This window comes from Mytilus californianus, unplaced genomic scaffold, assembly GCF_021869535.1.
Source record: "Mytilus californianus isolate M0D057914Y unplaced genomic scaffold, xbMytCali1.0.p SCAF_2, whole genome shotgun sequence".
In the NCBI taxonomy this organism is placed as follows: Eukaryota; Metazoa; Mollusca; class Bivalvia; order Mytilida; family Mytilidae; genus Mytilus; species Mytilus californianus.
The window spans coordinates 37,287,018-37,304,544 of NW_026262668.1; the positions used below are offsets into that span (position 1 = coordinate 37,287,018).

Genomic DNA, 17,527 nt, shown 5'->3' on the forward strand with positions numbered 1-17,527 from the left:
TAACAAACATACTACGACAAAAGTCATTATTTATATAAATAAGAGCACCAAAAATAATACTGCAGTCTTTGATTTAGACCTAAAGGTTTTGATAGAAATTCTCGGTTAAAAAGTTTGTCATTTAACCCCTTGGTTTGGCAGATATCTATACTATATTTGTATTTATCGACCCTATATTTGCTTTACGTTCTCGATTAAAACATTTAAGAATAAAAACTGCAGAAATTATTGATAAGATCTGTTGAAAATCTTAAAAATAAGAAGATTCCAACATTAAAATAATGTTTGCTTTTTATATAATTTTTGATTATATTTACTTATTTTTTTATGTATTCGATTTTGCAATAAACGTTGCACAAAATGACCACATTTGATTAAAATTCAATGTTAATACACTTTCATAATTTTTTTATACGCATATATTATTTCTTTGAAACGATATCAGAATTATTTAGTTTTAAAAGAATTTAAAGATTTCATTTCTTTATTTTTATTTTCATTTACTTTCTTATGTCTTCATTAATGGTAATTGTGTGATTCAAATGGTCATGTTTCTGTAAACATTTGTAAATGAATGGTCAACAACTGAAATCCACATGATTTTCAATCACTTAACATTTGAATCAGCAAAAGTCCTTATTGAGTGGGTTCAAACACAAAAAAAATATCTAGATATTGCATTAATTGCGCACAACATAATGTTGAACTTTATCATGTAAGCTGCTGCACAATATTATTTCTGGAGAGCTGCTAATACAATCAAAGCCTGAAAACGACTAGCGGAACAACTCCCACATAAGCATGTTTTATCGCTTACATGATCAAAAGACGGAAGTTGGGTTTATGAAGCTATCTCTATCTTAAGGAAGACCAGTTTGATTTTTTTAAATGCTTATAGCACAAAGATTTGTCCTTTGATAGACTGTGATTTTCTAGTATTTCAAAAGTGGTTGTCTCATGTTTATTAACATCCAATACCCCCTATTTTTCAAATCAGTTTATAAGTTGGAAATTTCTATCAGATAATGTCAGAACGAAAATACTGTTCAGCTTCCGTTCGCTTAACATACTTAAGTTGTTTACCATTTTAATGGAAGAAAATATGGTATAAATTGCATTTGTATGTATAGGCAGTCTGTTGTCTGATGTTCATCGTCCCATACCCCTCCTTTTAAAATCATTTCATTAGTTGGAAACTTCTATCATGCTGCACTTTGTTATGTTCAGCTTCACTTATAGCTTTTCATACAGAAGTTGTTTATCGTTTTAATGGAAGAAAAGATGGTTTAAATGACAATTGCATGCATGGTTTTCTCTTTAAAAGTATATATTCAGTCTGGGTTTTAACCTTTTAACACAATTTGTACTATAAAAGTTATTCTAGGGAAAAACAACAACAAAACCTTATCCTTGAGGAAGTTTAATTAAGATTATCAAACATTTACATAATATTCATCATTATAACCGATTGTGTAATCGTCATCGGATCATTTCAAAAGTTTACATATCGTTCGTTTTATAGCATCATTACGGATATAAATGTCTATATGCATCTTACTTGATAAACATGTTATACTACTAGCACTGTGTTTTTAAAGATAACAAAAACGTTCCCATCTTAAAAGAGAATGACAGGCTTAAATGCTCTCTCGTTTTCATACATCATACTAAATGTATCTTGTGAAAGTCATTGGTTATAAATATTGGTGTCAATTAAATATCATAGTTGGTGTTTATATTCTATCATTACTTTGGATACGACATTACAATTATCAACTTGTGAAGTGTGTAATGATCTTTGAATTTTTCATTTTATTTCCTTTGCTTGCTTATGAATTCATTCATTGCAATTTTAAGAAACAAATGCTCATGGTTGAAATAGAATAATTCGATTAACACTTTAAAAATTCGCTTAATTTTCCATCACTTATATTTGAATCACTAATTATCAATTATTAATATAAACAACAGGACAATGATGCATTTATCATGCAACCTCAATAAATATCATTTTCGGAAAGCTGATAAAATCAGACTGAAAACGCCAAGCGGAATTAAAGAAGATTGTTTTACTTTCTATACTGAGCTTTTACATGATCAACAGACGATGTGAGGTATATGATGATATCAGCAGCTCGAGGAAGTTGAGATTCATTTTGAAAAACTCAAAACTCAAAGGGATTTCCTTTAATAGACTGGCATTTTCAAGGATTTCCAAACCGCAGAACGTGCATGCTTTTAAGCTTCCGTGAGCTTAACATACTGAAGTCGTTTATCACTTTAATATGGTTTAAATGACAATTGTATGCGTAGTTTTCTCTATTAAGGGTATATATTTAAGTCTTTCAATCAATAATCAGACTTGTCGCTTGCAGTCAATTCAGTACTGTTCAGACAAATCGCTTCCAGTCAATTCAGTACTGTTCAGGCAAATGGCCGTAAGGCTCAAAGTTAATAATGAATTCGAATTTGAATTTATATTTTGATAGTTTTTATTAATCCAGCTACACATATAGCTTAACTACGCTGTTTACACATATAGTAATGAATTTCAAGTTATACTTTGTGAACGTGTAATATGTGTGTCAAAGATAATTAGGTTGCACTGAATGAGCAGAAATAACAAACATACTACGACAAAAACCTCTTAAAGTCATTATCTAGATAAATTAGAGCACTATAGGTAATACTGCAGTCTTTGATTTAGACAATCGTTACAGCAGAAGAATATTTCTATCATTTTATCGTAGATAAATATAAATCTTATAATGAAATTCCATTTGATTTCTTTCTCTACATCAGAAACTTATGGTGTCATCGGCAACGGTCAGGAAATCAGTAAAATTTAAAGTAATTGAAGAAGTTTTGAAGAAATTCTAAGTTAAAGAGTTTGTCATTTTACCTCCCAAAAAAGAATAAATCGCCTTTCTGCATTACCTACAGTGCCAATTTGAGTTTTTGTATTGACGCTTTTTTGTAGTTGTTTTCTTATATTTTAACAAGAAAGTTCTTGCTAAGGGATAGATGTTTCGTACTTTTAATCTTAGATTTTTAAAATTTCCGTTTAAAAGTTATCTTAGCATTCAAGGTATTAAATCAAAAGCGTATGTAAAAATATGACCTCCTGAATGACAAATTCAAACAATACCAAACCATTATTTTTTATGGAGTGTGAGTAATTAAACAATCAAAAGACCTTAATCGAAAACGGCAAATGATTTAAAAAGTATACTTTATAACCCAGCGACAAAATATATTTATTTCTTTGACGTTTTACAGTGTATCCCTTGCAATGTATCAAAATCGCAAGAATATGCGCTTTTTTTTGGGTCAGATATTACAAAAATAGACCTGCTTCTATAATTGTTATCTTTACTTCAAAATCCAATTTGCAAATGTATGCTTTTTGCAAAAAGAAGAAAGTAATAAGAAGTTCAATCGTATATATTTTTCCCGTCCAATTTTAAAAAAAATACAATGGTTTTGCAGATATCTATACTATATTCAATTTTGTCGACTCTGTATTTGCTTTACGTTCTCAATGAAAACATTTTAGAATAATGACTGCAGAAATTACTAAATAAGACCACTTGGAAATCTTTAAAATATGAAGTTTCCAACATTAAAACACTTTTTGTATTTTATATGATTTTGGATAACTTGTTTTGTTATGTATAAAAATAAGGAGATGTGGTATGATTGCCAATGAGACAACTATCCACCAAATTTCAAATGAAGTGGATGTAGTATTGATTTTGCCAAAACGTTGCATAAAATGATCAAACACTTGATTAAAATTTAATGTTAATTGTATCATCAATATAATAATTTATGTTTTATACGCATATATTATTTATTTGCATACGTCATGAGACTCGTTAAGTTTTAAATGAATTTAAGGATTCCACTTCTTTTATTTTTTGCATTGACTTTCTTGTTTCTTCATTCATCGTAATTTTATGATTCGAATGGTTATGTTTCTGTTAACATTTGTTAATGAACGGTTAACCACTGAAATCCACATATTTTTCAATCATTAAAAATTTGAATCACCAAAAGTCCTTATTGAGTTGGTTCAAACACTAAACATATCTAGATACTGAATTAATTGCGCACATCATAATATTGAACTTTATCATGTGAGCTGCTGCAGATTGTTATTTCTGAAGAGCTGCTAACACAATCATAGACTGAAAACGACTTGCGGAACAACTCCCACGTAATCATGTTTTATCGCTTACATGATCAAAAGACGGAAGTTGCGTTTTAGGGAAGACAAGTTTACTTTTCTATAAAGTTTATAGCACAAAGATGTGTTCTTTGATATACTGTGATCTTCTGGTATTTCAAAAGTGGTTGTCTCAATATACCCCATCTAATACCCCTTATGTGTTAAATCAGTTTATAAGTTGGAAAGTTCTATCAGATGATGTCAGAACAGAAATACTGTTCAACTTCCGTTAACTGAACATGCTGAAGTCGTTTGTCATTTAAAGGAAGAAAAGAGGGTATGACAATTGAATGCATCGACATTCTGTTGTCTCCTGAACATCGTCCCATACCCCTTCTTTTAAAACCATTTTATGAGTTGGAAATTTCTATACTTTAGTGATGGTAGCACTTAGTTATTTTTAGCCTTGCATTACTCATCATAACTGAAATCTTTTATCGTTTTAATGGAAGAAAAGATGGTTAAAATGACAACTGCATGCATGGTTTTCTTTATAAATGGTTTATATTTGGTATTGGGTTTCACCTTTTAACATGTTTTGTACAATAAAACTTATTCTGGGAAAAACACAGCAAAAAATCATTATCCTTGAGGAAGTTTAATAAAGATTATCAAACATTACATAATATTCATCATTATGACCGATTGTGCAAACGTCATCGAATCATTTCCAAAGTTTGCATATCGTTCGTTTTATGGCATCCTTATGGATATAAATGTCTATTTGCAATGTGCTTGATAAACATCAAATACTACTAGCACTGTGTTTTCAAAGATAAAAAAATAGTCAGCAACCGTAATTTGAAGGACAGACAAGCCAAAACCCGAAAAAGGACAAAGGTCAAACAACCATTACGAGAAGTTGTGAAACGTTCCCATCTTTAAAGAGAATTATGAGCTCCGATGCTAACTCGTTCTCATATATCTTACTAACGTATATGTAACTGGTGGAGGCGATTGATTTAATGTTAATGTCGCTTAAATATCATAATTGATGCGTATATTTTATTATTACTTAGCAAATGACATTAACATTATCATTTTGTGAACGTGCGTTCTGATCTTTTTTACTATTTCGTTATTCATACATTCGTGGCTTTCAAAAAGTTGGCTATGAACGTTCTTGATGAAGGTAAATCCAGAAAAGGGCTTCGGACGCATGAAATTTTTTAGTGTTGTTTTCATTTATTTTTTCTTCATTTTAATTCCTTTACTTCCTTATCAATTCATTTATTGCAATTTTTTGAAACCTATGATCATGGTTCTAATTGAATAGGTCGATGAACACTTTGAAAACTTAAATCCGCATAATTTTCCATCACTTATATTTGAATCACCAATTTTCAATTATTAATTCCTATAAGTATGATACAACAGGACAATGATGCATTTAAAATGTAACCTCCATAAATATTATTTTCTGACTCTAATAAAAATAAGATTGGAAACATAGCGGAATTGAAGAAGATTGTTTTACTTTCTATATTGATGTTTTATATGATCATAAGACGATGTGGGGTGTACGATGATATCAGCAGCTGAGTTTCATTTCTAAAAGCTCAAAGCTCATTGGGATGTTCTTTAATAGACAGTGATTATCTAGTATTTCCAAAGTGATCATCTCATGTATATCCCATCTAATACCCCTTATTTTTAAGTCAGTTTATAGGTTGGGAATTCCTATCATATGATTTTAGAACGAATGTACTGTTCAGCTTCCGTTCGTTATGATATTTGCATAATTTAAATGACAATTGTATGCGTGGTTTTCTCTTTAAATGGTTTATATTTAGTTTGGATTTTCATCTTTTAATATAACTTGTGCTGTTAAACTGATTCAGGGAAAACACAGCAAAATGTGTCCTACCCTTGAGAAAGTTTAATTAAACATTCAAATAATATTCATCATCATAAATGATTATGTAATCATCATCGGATCACTTCCAAGGTTTACATATCGTTCGTTTTATAGCATCCTTACGGATAAAAATGTCTATTTGCACATTACTTGATAAACATGTTATACTCCAACACTTTGGTATTTGAGGTATCATAAACGAATTGTGTAATCATCGAAGGATCATTTCCAAGGTTTACAGATCGTTTGTCCTATGGCAACCTTACGGGTGTAAATGTCTATCTTCGTCTTGCTTGATAAACATGTTTATAGGGAAGTAATTTTCCACTGATTACAAGAGCAGAATCGGTCAGTATAGTATACTTAATTTTAAGGACAGATAACGTCACAGCCAAAACACGAAAACACAACTAAAGCAGCATAACACCAAAAAATGTGTTATACGTCCCTTAAGGTACATGTGGATTCTTTGGCTAAAATGGATGCGTTTTCACCTCAAAATTTACTTACAGACTAGCCTTTGCATCTGGAAAAGTTTTAAGGCGTAGATAGCATTCTCTAGATAAATAAAATCCAAATGCATTTTATGTTTTAGAAAATTTAAAGCTTAAATGGATTTTGCTGTGGACTTTAAATCGTCCCTGCAGGAGATGATTAAATTAATAAACAGTTGAGTTTCACTTGATATGGTCCACTCAGGTACACAGTTTAACTCTCCAATTATTGTCAGGTATCTATTGTCCCTCTACTGTCCATGTCAATAATACAGTTCACTTCTCGTCAACAGGACTATTAACATGCAACTTTATTTGATGATATTTATTGACAAACCTGCATACCAAAGTATCCTCTTCAGGAGTCTATACCAAAAGTATACACAACTACGTTGGTTCGCTAGATGTAGTAATAATAATTATGAACAGAAGTATGTTTCTTTTCTTTATTAAAAGGTTTTCCATTGGTCATTCCAGTGTGATTGTACAATAAACATTTGATTTTAGGCAATTATTTTTCACATGTCGCACATTAATTTGGGTATTAAAAAGTAGTAAAAAAATACTGAACTCCAAGGCATAATCAAAAAGAGGAGGGCATAAAAGCTGACAAAAATAAGCGCTATCAATCAATGGAACAAGTGAAAAACAACTGCAATACCCCTGACTTGGTACAGGCATTGTCCGAAGAACATGGTGAGTTAAACCTGGTTTTATAACTAGCTAAACCTCCCACTTGTAAAAAATTTAACAGAAAATTCATATTGTTGTTAAAATTATAAATAAAAGGAAAAGCTTCCTTTTCTATTTTGAAAATAGTTAGGTTTGACTTTCAATGAAACTGTCAGATGTTATTATCGCAATTTTTCACCTGTCGTGCACTAGTTTCGAGTATGCTTGGATGAATTTGCTTCAAACTTTACATTGTTGTTTGGATTGGTGAAATTATTTCACTGACATATCGGGATTTTCTGTGAGTGTGTTGTCCAAGTTTAGATTTAAAAACTTTATTTTGTTAGCCTACAATATATCCATAGCAAGTTGGTTACTTAATTGGAATATTTTTTTTTATTGCACAGCTTATTTCTTAAATGTCATTGCAATAAAAAAAAAACCAAAGACATGCTGATTTAACATATGTGCATATATCTTACTGTCATTAGCGAACAATTATTGATATAAATGTTGGTAGTATGACAAGTTTACAATTATATCTCCTAGAATAATCATTAACCAACAAAAGAAAAAAGATAGACGTTTTAAATTCGTTTTCCATATTTTTTATGCAAGTCAAAAATGAAAATAGGAATAACAAACATATAATGCAAACATCTCTGAGTAATCACAAGCAACTATTTCTCTGAATGATATTTCTCTTATCTCTTGTAGACAAAGGATTAATAAATCATGTTAGTGGATGTTTCACCTGCATTTTTTTTTGTAACTGTCTTCCGGTAACAGCAGATAGAAGCGGATACAACATATACTTGTGACGTTTGGTCTCGACAGATACACCACGTATTGATGAGCTATTAGTAAACTGGCTTACTATTCTCTAGAATTATTGTCATAGATGGTAAATTGTATACCGCGTCGTTATATGCTCGAGACAATATCGTACATGTTACAGGAAAATCATATTTTTGGCAAGAGATGTAACATTGTATATGCAATTAAAGATCAAACACGTTCTCATATAAAGATAAGAAGATGAGGTATGATTGCCAATGAGACAACTCTACACAAGAGACCAAAAGACACAGAAATGCGTACATGGAGGGTTTTAGGGCCAGTCTGTTATAAAGCCAGACAGGGAGGTAAACTATCAAAACAAATTTAAATTGATGTGTTGAGTGTTGGTTGTATAACTACCAGTGGTAAATAGTTCGTGCAACAAGACATATATGGCCCTTCAAAGAGCGCAGAACTCCTCCAACACGAGGCATCGTATCAAACATCTCCAATACAACCATATATCTAATAAGGTATTTTTATATACTTACAAATTTCATCAAAGAGCACAACATTTCAATATACTTTTGTAAACTATAAATATGTGTAGGTGCCATGACAACAAAAATATATATTAAGAGACCAATATACGGTCAAAATCAATAGGCTGAGTAAACAATGGTCTCATTCATACGGTAAAACGGAAAGTCAAACCTTTAGCCACCCTTAGGTAAAAATATATATAGGGGAATACGTCAATGGATAAAACTATGCAAATGTCCGCTCTAGGTTGAACAGTCCGACATTTTAAGATGGAATATTATATTACAATAAACTATTAATTTGGTTATGTCTGCATAATGATGAAGTATTTTGTATCAGATTCCATAAACAAATGTAATGTAAGACTTTGTAATTTAATTTGAGCCACTAGTGACCATAGAATAATGACATTTTTACAGCTGTCCATGTCAATAATACCATGATTACATCGTAATATCTGTGGAACTGTAGCTCTTATGGTCCTTCGAGTTTTCGTAACATACGACATATTAGAAAGCAGAACAAGACTCTACAGAATAAGAGCACCTCTGACACCTACTTTATCATTACTTAACTTAACTTTTAAAGTGTTATTTATACAAATACAATGACAAATCACAATCACCCAGTGATAATGTTATGTAACTCTTCTGAATCTGTTTTCCAAGAATAACATTTCATATACTTTCTATTAAATTTAAGGAAACATCTGCTGCTGCAGAAAACCTTCGATACATTAAAATAATGTTCTGCCAACAAAATAATTTTAATATTACACAGTCAAAATCGATACAATGTAGACATTGCATAAAAATTGACATTATAAATTTTACGATCAGACTTGCGTCATTACTTTATTTAGAATTATGCATATCAACGTCATATCCAGTATAAGTGTATATCGTTCAAGATTGGTTATTTCTAGTGTACCTAGATTTTGATATTCATTCGACCAACTGAGAAGTATTCAATTTGAGGATAGTTAAAAAACGAGGTTTCAGTTAACAATATGTATGTCTTGGTGAAACTATCGTGCGACATGCTCAAGTATATAAACTGCAATACTCGAGCCGCAACACTGTACTTGCTACAAATACAATGATTTATGTTTTAAAATTGACATACATATGAAAGTAGGAACATTTATCTAAAGGGGAACTTTTCTGTTTGTAGTTTTTGATTAACTACTGTAATGAATGTGTACATGTATCATTAATTGGTAACGAACCGTTTCACACATGATCCTAGTATACACTACCTGCCAATCTCCTGTCAGTTTATCTTTTTATCATGTTACATAACAACACGGTATAGTTACTGGTAATGAAGCGTATGAACTTTTTTATATATCGCATCCAAATACTTTCAAAAATACAGCAGAACAATTTTTTGAAAAAATGGGGGAATTTTAATGACAACCAACGGCGGATCCGGGGGTAGGGTTGGGGGTTCCGAGGGTTGGACCCCCCCCCCCTTATTTTTGGACGATCAATGCATATGAATGGGGACACATTCTGACCCCCCTTTCTCCTGGGTCGGAACCCCCCCCTTTTAAAAATGGCTGGATCCGCTCCAGACAACGGAAACTCAGTCAAATTGAAAAGGACTGGGATGAAATGTCTAGAAGTAATTCGCCGTTTCAGAATCTAAAAGACTATGGGTAATTTCATTTTCGCATCCTACAGTACAACGAACTTCACCTCATAGTTGAATTTTCATTGTTTGAAACTTTTTTTTACATATTATATATTTGGTGTAGGTTTTTGAAAATATTACCCAGAATGCATTAGACTCTGAAACGGCGAAAAAATGAACAGTGCAACAATCCAAACCAGTCTGGATGGAGAACGTGATGAAAATCACGTTAAAAGTAATCATTTATTTTAGAAAGGGAAAAATACGTTAACTTTTCGTTTCAAAAAGATAATTCTTTGTTCATTCATTACACCCTAAAAGATAAGGAAAATGAAGGAGTTGGAATGTGATGACATACAGCGATATCACAACGTAATTTATATTACAATTAAATGTAAACGCCTATAATTAACTGACTTTCAAATATATGTTCTTCATTTCTACAAACTACATTTGCCCTGGGACTTTTTTCTAAAGTTGATTAAATGTACACTTTAATGTTTATTCAAAATTTGACATGCTTCAAAATTGAAAAAAAGGCAAAGTGCCCCTTTCGTCGCATCTGGAGGTATGTATTTAAATAATTAATACAGCATTCTTGCATTAAGAAAACTCAATTTGCAATTTTTGAATTTCAAATAAATTAATTGTCGGAATGCGCATCTGGTGCGAATAACGATAAGATCCGAAATAAGGTAAATTTAAACTGTGAAGGTAAACTTATGTATATATGATGAATTGTTCTAAACCCCAACCCTTTTACATAAGCCCTATAAAATAACCTTCTCATTATAAATTCTGATGTATGTATAGCACCTTTAACTAACAATTATAAGAAAGTTTAATTTAAGACCACTTAAATTCTAAATTCTTATTTGTAAATATATCCAGTTCTTACTTAACTTATTCTTACACTTCAGCACATTATGAATATTATTTTTAAAATTTCATGATGACAATCCTATGAATTAGTTATAATATTAATTTTTAGTGATTATTATTGCCTAAATTCAGTCATCTGTACATAATTAAATGCTTCCTTATGTTCTAAGGTGTATATAGTTGCTACAATTATACCCTATGGGTAGTGCTCCACAATTAATGGAGGAATATACAAGAAACTGAACTGAACTGCAATACAAGTCAATTGATACCGATAATGTTGTTTCGAATCTAAATAATACCCTGCAAAAGCCAGAAATCTAAATAATACCCTGCAAAAGCCAGGAATCTAAATAATATTGTACATGGAAATACATTTAAAGTTTCTACAGACTATTACGATATAATTTTGTATAAGAAATGAAAACATATAATTGATGATCTAAATATGCAGGCATTGATTAGTCTAACTTCGATCAGCAAAGCAAATAACAAGTGTGAAGCACAAGTGGAAGAACATACATCATCGATATTTAATAGCTATCTATTCTAAAAAAAAAATGAAATGTCATGGTTCATGTTATATAAACGTTAGATATCTAAAGAGGGTTCGTAGCCTCTAACGGCGTCTTCATTGAATAAACAGTTTGAGCACCATTGTAAGTCAATGCTGATCAACTGTTTGATACCATAGAAAATGGTAATGTTAGTATGGTAAAATACAATTTAATAAATAAAAGTAGATGTAGGTTCTAGGCCAAACAAACAAAAGACACCTACAGTGTTCAACAATATACCGGTGTCCATTCAACATAATTTAATAAATAAAAGTAGATGTAGTTTTAGGCCAAACAAACAAAAGACACCTACAGTGTTCAACAATACAACGGTGTCCGTACAATAAGCTAAGCATTAAATCGGCCCGGTGTAGAAACTTTACCATTTATACGGATATACAGTGGAGATCACTTCTAACTTCTCATCATATATAGCTAGAACAGTTCTAACCTAGAACTGATTTGGTCAGTTCTACCTTGAACTGATTTAGACAGTTCTACCTAGAACTGATCCTGACAGTTCTACCCTAGAACAGTTTTAGACAGTTCTACCTAGAACTGACCAAATCTTTGGTCAGTTCTACGACTAGAACAGTTCTACGGCTAGAACAGTTCTACGATTAGAACTGATTTGGTCAGTTCTACGGCTAGAATTGATTTAGTCAGTTCTATCCATAGAACAGTTTTAAGAACTCTTTGTCTTAAATATAAATAATTCAAAAGAATATAATATATATATAAAAAAAAAAGATTGTCAGTTCTGCTGACAGTTCTACGGTTAGAACTGATTTGGTCAGTTCTGCAAACAGTTCTACGACTAGAACTGATTTGGACAGTTCTACCTAGAACAGTTTAAGACAGTTCTACCTAGAACTGATTCTGACAGTTCTACTAAGAACAGTTCTAGGGTAGAACTGTTCTAGGACAGTTTAGAACAGTTCTAATTAGAGGAGAAAATTTTTTTTTTAAAGTAGATGCTCTTACTTTTATTGATAGAAAGCAAGTTTTAAATAATTTTGATAATTTAATATGGGGAGTAAGAAAATGCTCCGATAAAATAGCTGTAAGAACAGAACTGGACAGTTATCCTTTTGATGGGCCCATTTAAAGACAGACTCTTTTGTATCACGATTGACTCTCAAAAAGAGAAATTATCATACTACTAAAAAACACTGATTTTGGCACAAACATAACATAAATCAGACACATATTCATCGTATTCCCATGTTAAAAAGTTAGAATAATGTATAACATGATACTGAAAATATGAGAGCAAACAAGTTTAACCTTTCCAAAAAGGTATGGAGTGTTTCACAGTATAATTAATTAACGTCAGACTTTGTTTTCATGCTTTTTTTTGTGATTTTTAGAGAAAGTTTTTATTTCGGTTACTTTTATTTGGGTTTCAGTTTCATAATTATTACTACATGTAATATGATAAAAAAAAATGAAACCTCTCAGGCAATAGGTTCCGTTCTTAAGGTCATGAATATTGGACTGTGAAAGGAAAATTTAGCATGAAATAGCCATCATTTGTATGTGTTATATGTAATGCCTGATGATATGATATGAACACCGTTTAAACATCACACATAGCAAATAATGTCAATAAAACTAATCGTGTTAAACGGAATAAATCAAAGGAAATGTGTTATAAAAAATGTATAAATTTTGACCATCAGCGCTTATCCAATAACATTTGACCCTATAGCAACATAATTCATCGATCGAGTTTTGAATACCCATACTGTCAGACCATCCTTATATAATTTATTCTACTTCTCTCCGAATTAGCGAACACTGTTTAACGAAAGAAACTGGTATATGATATACAAGAAAAATCATCGAGCCACATTATAACGTCCTAGAAGATGAACTCCATTTTGTCATGTCATATTTCTAAACAATTAAGAACAGATTTTTATTGAACAAATATCTGATAACTCGAAAATAAATATACATTAAAACAAATTCCTAATTCTGAAACAATATACATGATGCTAAAAATATATCTAGTAACATGCATATAAGTTTTTGATTTATAAACATATTTCCATTTTTTTTGTTCGTAAGCCATTATAAAAATAAGAAGATGTGGTATGATTTCCAATGAGACAACTCTCCACGAGAGACCAAATGACACAGAAATTAACAACTATAGGTCACCATTGGCTTTCGCAATCATAAATTGCGTTTCATTAAAGTAATAAACCGAACAAAGGCTATGATAGATCTGCCATCAACACCAACAAAATATTAAGAAATTACATCAATCATCTCCCTCTCATCTCGATATCCGAATTAAAAAAAAAGTTGACCTTACGTAAAAGAGAGGTGAAGATCCAAAGGGACATTCAAACTCACAAGTCGAAAAGTAAAGAATCTTCAATATATAGTACATAAAGATAAATTCGGTAAAAGCACTTAACTCCAATAAACACTTTCATGGTGGTACATGTAACTGGAGAAGTTTATACGTTTGCATTTGTCGTAATAATAGAATCTCAACTCAACTATCTATTAACTTTCAAGTTGCATTTAATTTGTTAAGTAAAAATGTTGTACTGAATTTTCCTAGGGTACTCAGGCTTTTGTTTTTCTTTAAATATGACATAATAGTTTCAGTCTTTGGCATTACAAATGATTACAACTTCATGTTTGTGTTTCTAATATAATGTATCTCTTCAGTATACTTAAGACGAGAAAATGGTGTAATATGATAATGTTATTGCACGGATATACCTGACGGGATATTACATGAATATTGATAGATGTTGTCAGAAGTAGTTATTATTAATTTACGAGCTGCCGATTACAAATATAATGGGTGGTAACATTCGATCACCACGTTTTGTAAAATAACCAACCTTAAGTGTTGATTGAGGTATAGAAATATGGTCATCCCTGGACTCCTGTTTCGTCAATAAAACCTTGATATAGTAGCGCGTCCGTTTGCTTTGCGGAATGTATAAATACGCAGCTACGTTCAGTTGGAATGGGGACGTTGAATTCGGTGACTAGTGTAGGAAGAGTAACACACTTTAAACAATCATTGGAGAAACTATCTAATAAGGGTCCGAGTAAGGCCTGTTACCAGGCAAAATATCGGCCCTATCCAATTTATCCCTATTTTCCAATAGCCAGTTCAAATATTCCGCCCTTCGTCGAGGTCGACCAACTTGTTATGCGAACTGTAAATTTGTTCTGGTTTCGCATATGCATACAATATTTGCCACTGGACGTTACGCAACTAATTAATTACTCGTGTAATAATCTTTTTACTGCATTGCAAATCTTTTTTAATCGTCCAGGTCGTCAAATCATGACGATATACCATAGAAATTGCACTCTGGTTTGGTTTGTACGCACTTTATATTGCGATACAACCAAATATATTGCACGAGCTCGCTATCCTTTAATTGTAACGCAAAACTTTAATATGACATGGTCACCGCATAACCTAACAAAGATCTTTCATGAGTTTCAAAGCGCGCGTTATAATGGTGCAAACTTTAGTTACGTCTTGGACATAGTTTAAGTTGCTATGCAACAAAGCGTGATACATCTGTAATGTATAGCACATTAATTTTGAAGATTTAACAAAAGATAAAATTATAATACTGAAACCTAGAACGACCAAGACCGTGGTATGTGATATTGAGAAGAGTATTCGTACTATTTTTAGTGGGATGATTCATGTCAGTAAATAACAGTTCGAATTTACGAAACAAACTGCACTAAAAGATAAGTCGAAACTTGGAAATCAAAGGGCAACACTAACCAGGCAGATCAAAAGCGACTAAACTGATGTTAAGAGAAGCAAGGAAAATTAAATGATGGTATAACGATTATATTAGACCAATTATCTGTTATTAACTTATGTACTGTTGGCTTTATTGAAATAAAACATAATCATGAATACAAAAAAATGTGCTTTATAGCTGACGATTTCCAGCGAACAAATGTGAACTTCTAGATGGTAGTATAGAAGTGAAAAATATAACCTTCAAATTGCAAAAGTTGAAACGAAATATGCACAAGCTTCCAGATATTATAAGAAATAACCAATATATACGTCAAGAAAGTGTAGTAGAAGCTAATAATATTAACCTCAAGATAGCATAATAAATCGAAACGGACCTTTTCTAGCGAATAAATATGAACTTCAGGATGGTATAGTTAAAAAGCGAAAAAATGTAAACTTAAAGATATCATAGTATATGTAAAAGCTTAAGGATAGTAGAGTAAAAGCTTATGTAGTATAATAAACGAATAAGGAAAGTAGAATAAAAGCTTGAGGATATTATAGCAAAAGCTTAAGGATAGTATAATAAACGCTTGAGAATATTATAGTTAAAGATTGAGGATATTACAGTAAAAGCTTAATGATAGTAAAAAAAAGCTTGAGAATATTATAGTAAAAGCTTAAGGATAGTATAGTAAAAGCTTAAGAATAGTATAATAAAAGCATAAGGATCTATAGTATAGTAAAAGCTTAAGGATAGTATAGTAAAAGCCTAAGGATAGTATAGTTAAAGCTTAAAGATAGTATAGTAAAAGCCTAAGGATAGTATAGTTAAAGCTTAAGGATAGTGTAGTAAAAGCTTAAAGATAGTATAGCAAATACCTAAGGATAGTATAGTAAAAGCTTAAGGATGGTATAGTAAAGGCTGAAGGATAGTATGGTAAAAGCCTATGAATAGTATAGTAAAAGCTTAAGGATAGTATAGTAAAAGCTTAAGGATAGTATAGTAAAAGCCTAAGGATAGTATAATAAAAGCTTAAGAATAATATAGTAAAAGCTTAAGGATAGTATAGTAAAAGCTTAAGGATAGTATAGTTAAAGCTTAAGGATGGCATAGTTTAAGCCTTAGGATTGTATAGTAAAAGCCTAAGGATAGTATAGTTAAAGCTTAAAGTTAGTATAGTAAAAGCTTAAAGATAGTACAGTAAATGCCTTAGGATAGTATAGTAAAAGCTGAAGAATAGTATAGTAAAAGCTTACAGTAGTATGGTAAAAGCCTAAGAATAGTATAGTTAAAGCTTAAAGATAGTCTAGTAAAAGCCTAAGGATAGTATTGTAAAAGCTTAAGGATGGTATAGTTAAAGCCTAAGGATTAGTATTGTAAAAGCTTACGGATGGTATAGTAAAAGCATAAGAATAGTATAGTAAAAGCTTAAGGGTAGTTTAGTAGATAAAGAAAACAAATCAAGTACAAAAAGTCAAATACGGGAGTAATAATGTCGAAACGTTAAGAACGCCAATTGAAAACAAAACGAAAGCAGTGTGATGACAAATATTAAACATATCTTATTTAGTAAAAGAGAAAACAACATGATGATATAGGCCAATGTATGTTGGTACTGATAACGTAAATGATCGAAAGAACAATAAAAAATCATGTCAAAGGCATGACATTAATATTCAAAATGTGTATGAAGTGGTCTGAAAGGTACAAAACACATATATGTGATTGTAGAGAATGTGTATGACAAATACGACTACATGATGTAGTGAGGAGTGTGACCTTGGGTCATATCAAATGTAAATACAGCAATGTGATGTACAAAATAACCGATATAATATGTCCGTGTATACAACACGTGCTTATGGAATTATCTTCAACAGATACGTTCGTGATGTGATCCAAATTTGTAAAGCCAAAAAAATATTACGTGTATGACTACAAACTATAAGGGCCTAAATAGTACAGCAAAATTGTATACGGTCAACTACCTTTAGAGTGTTGCAATCTTACATTTTAGAAGAGAAGCGAAAGATACCTAAGGGACGTTCAAACTCATAAATCGAAAATATACTGGCATCGCCATGGCAATAAAAGAAAACGGCAAAAAGACAATATACAAAACACAA

General features: G+C 31.3%; 1 protein-coding gene across 1 annotated transcript in view; it reads right to left on the reverse strand.

The window, feature by feature from the left end:
- The window catches only part of LOC127729829 (neuronal calcium sensor 1-like), a 41,216-nt gene that overhangs the window by 15,277 nt on the left and 8,412 nt on the right, over positions 1–17,527 (reverse strand). The gene's annotated exons all lie outside the window — the stretch shown is intronic.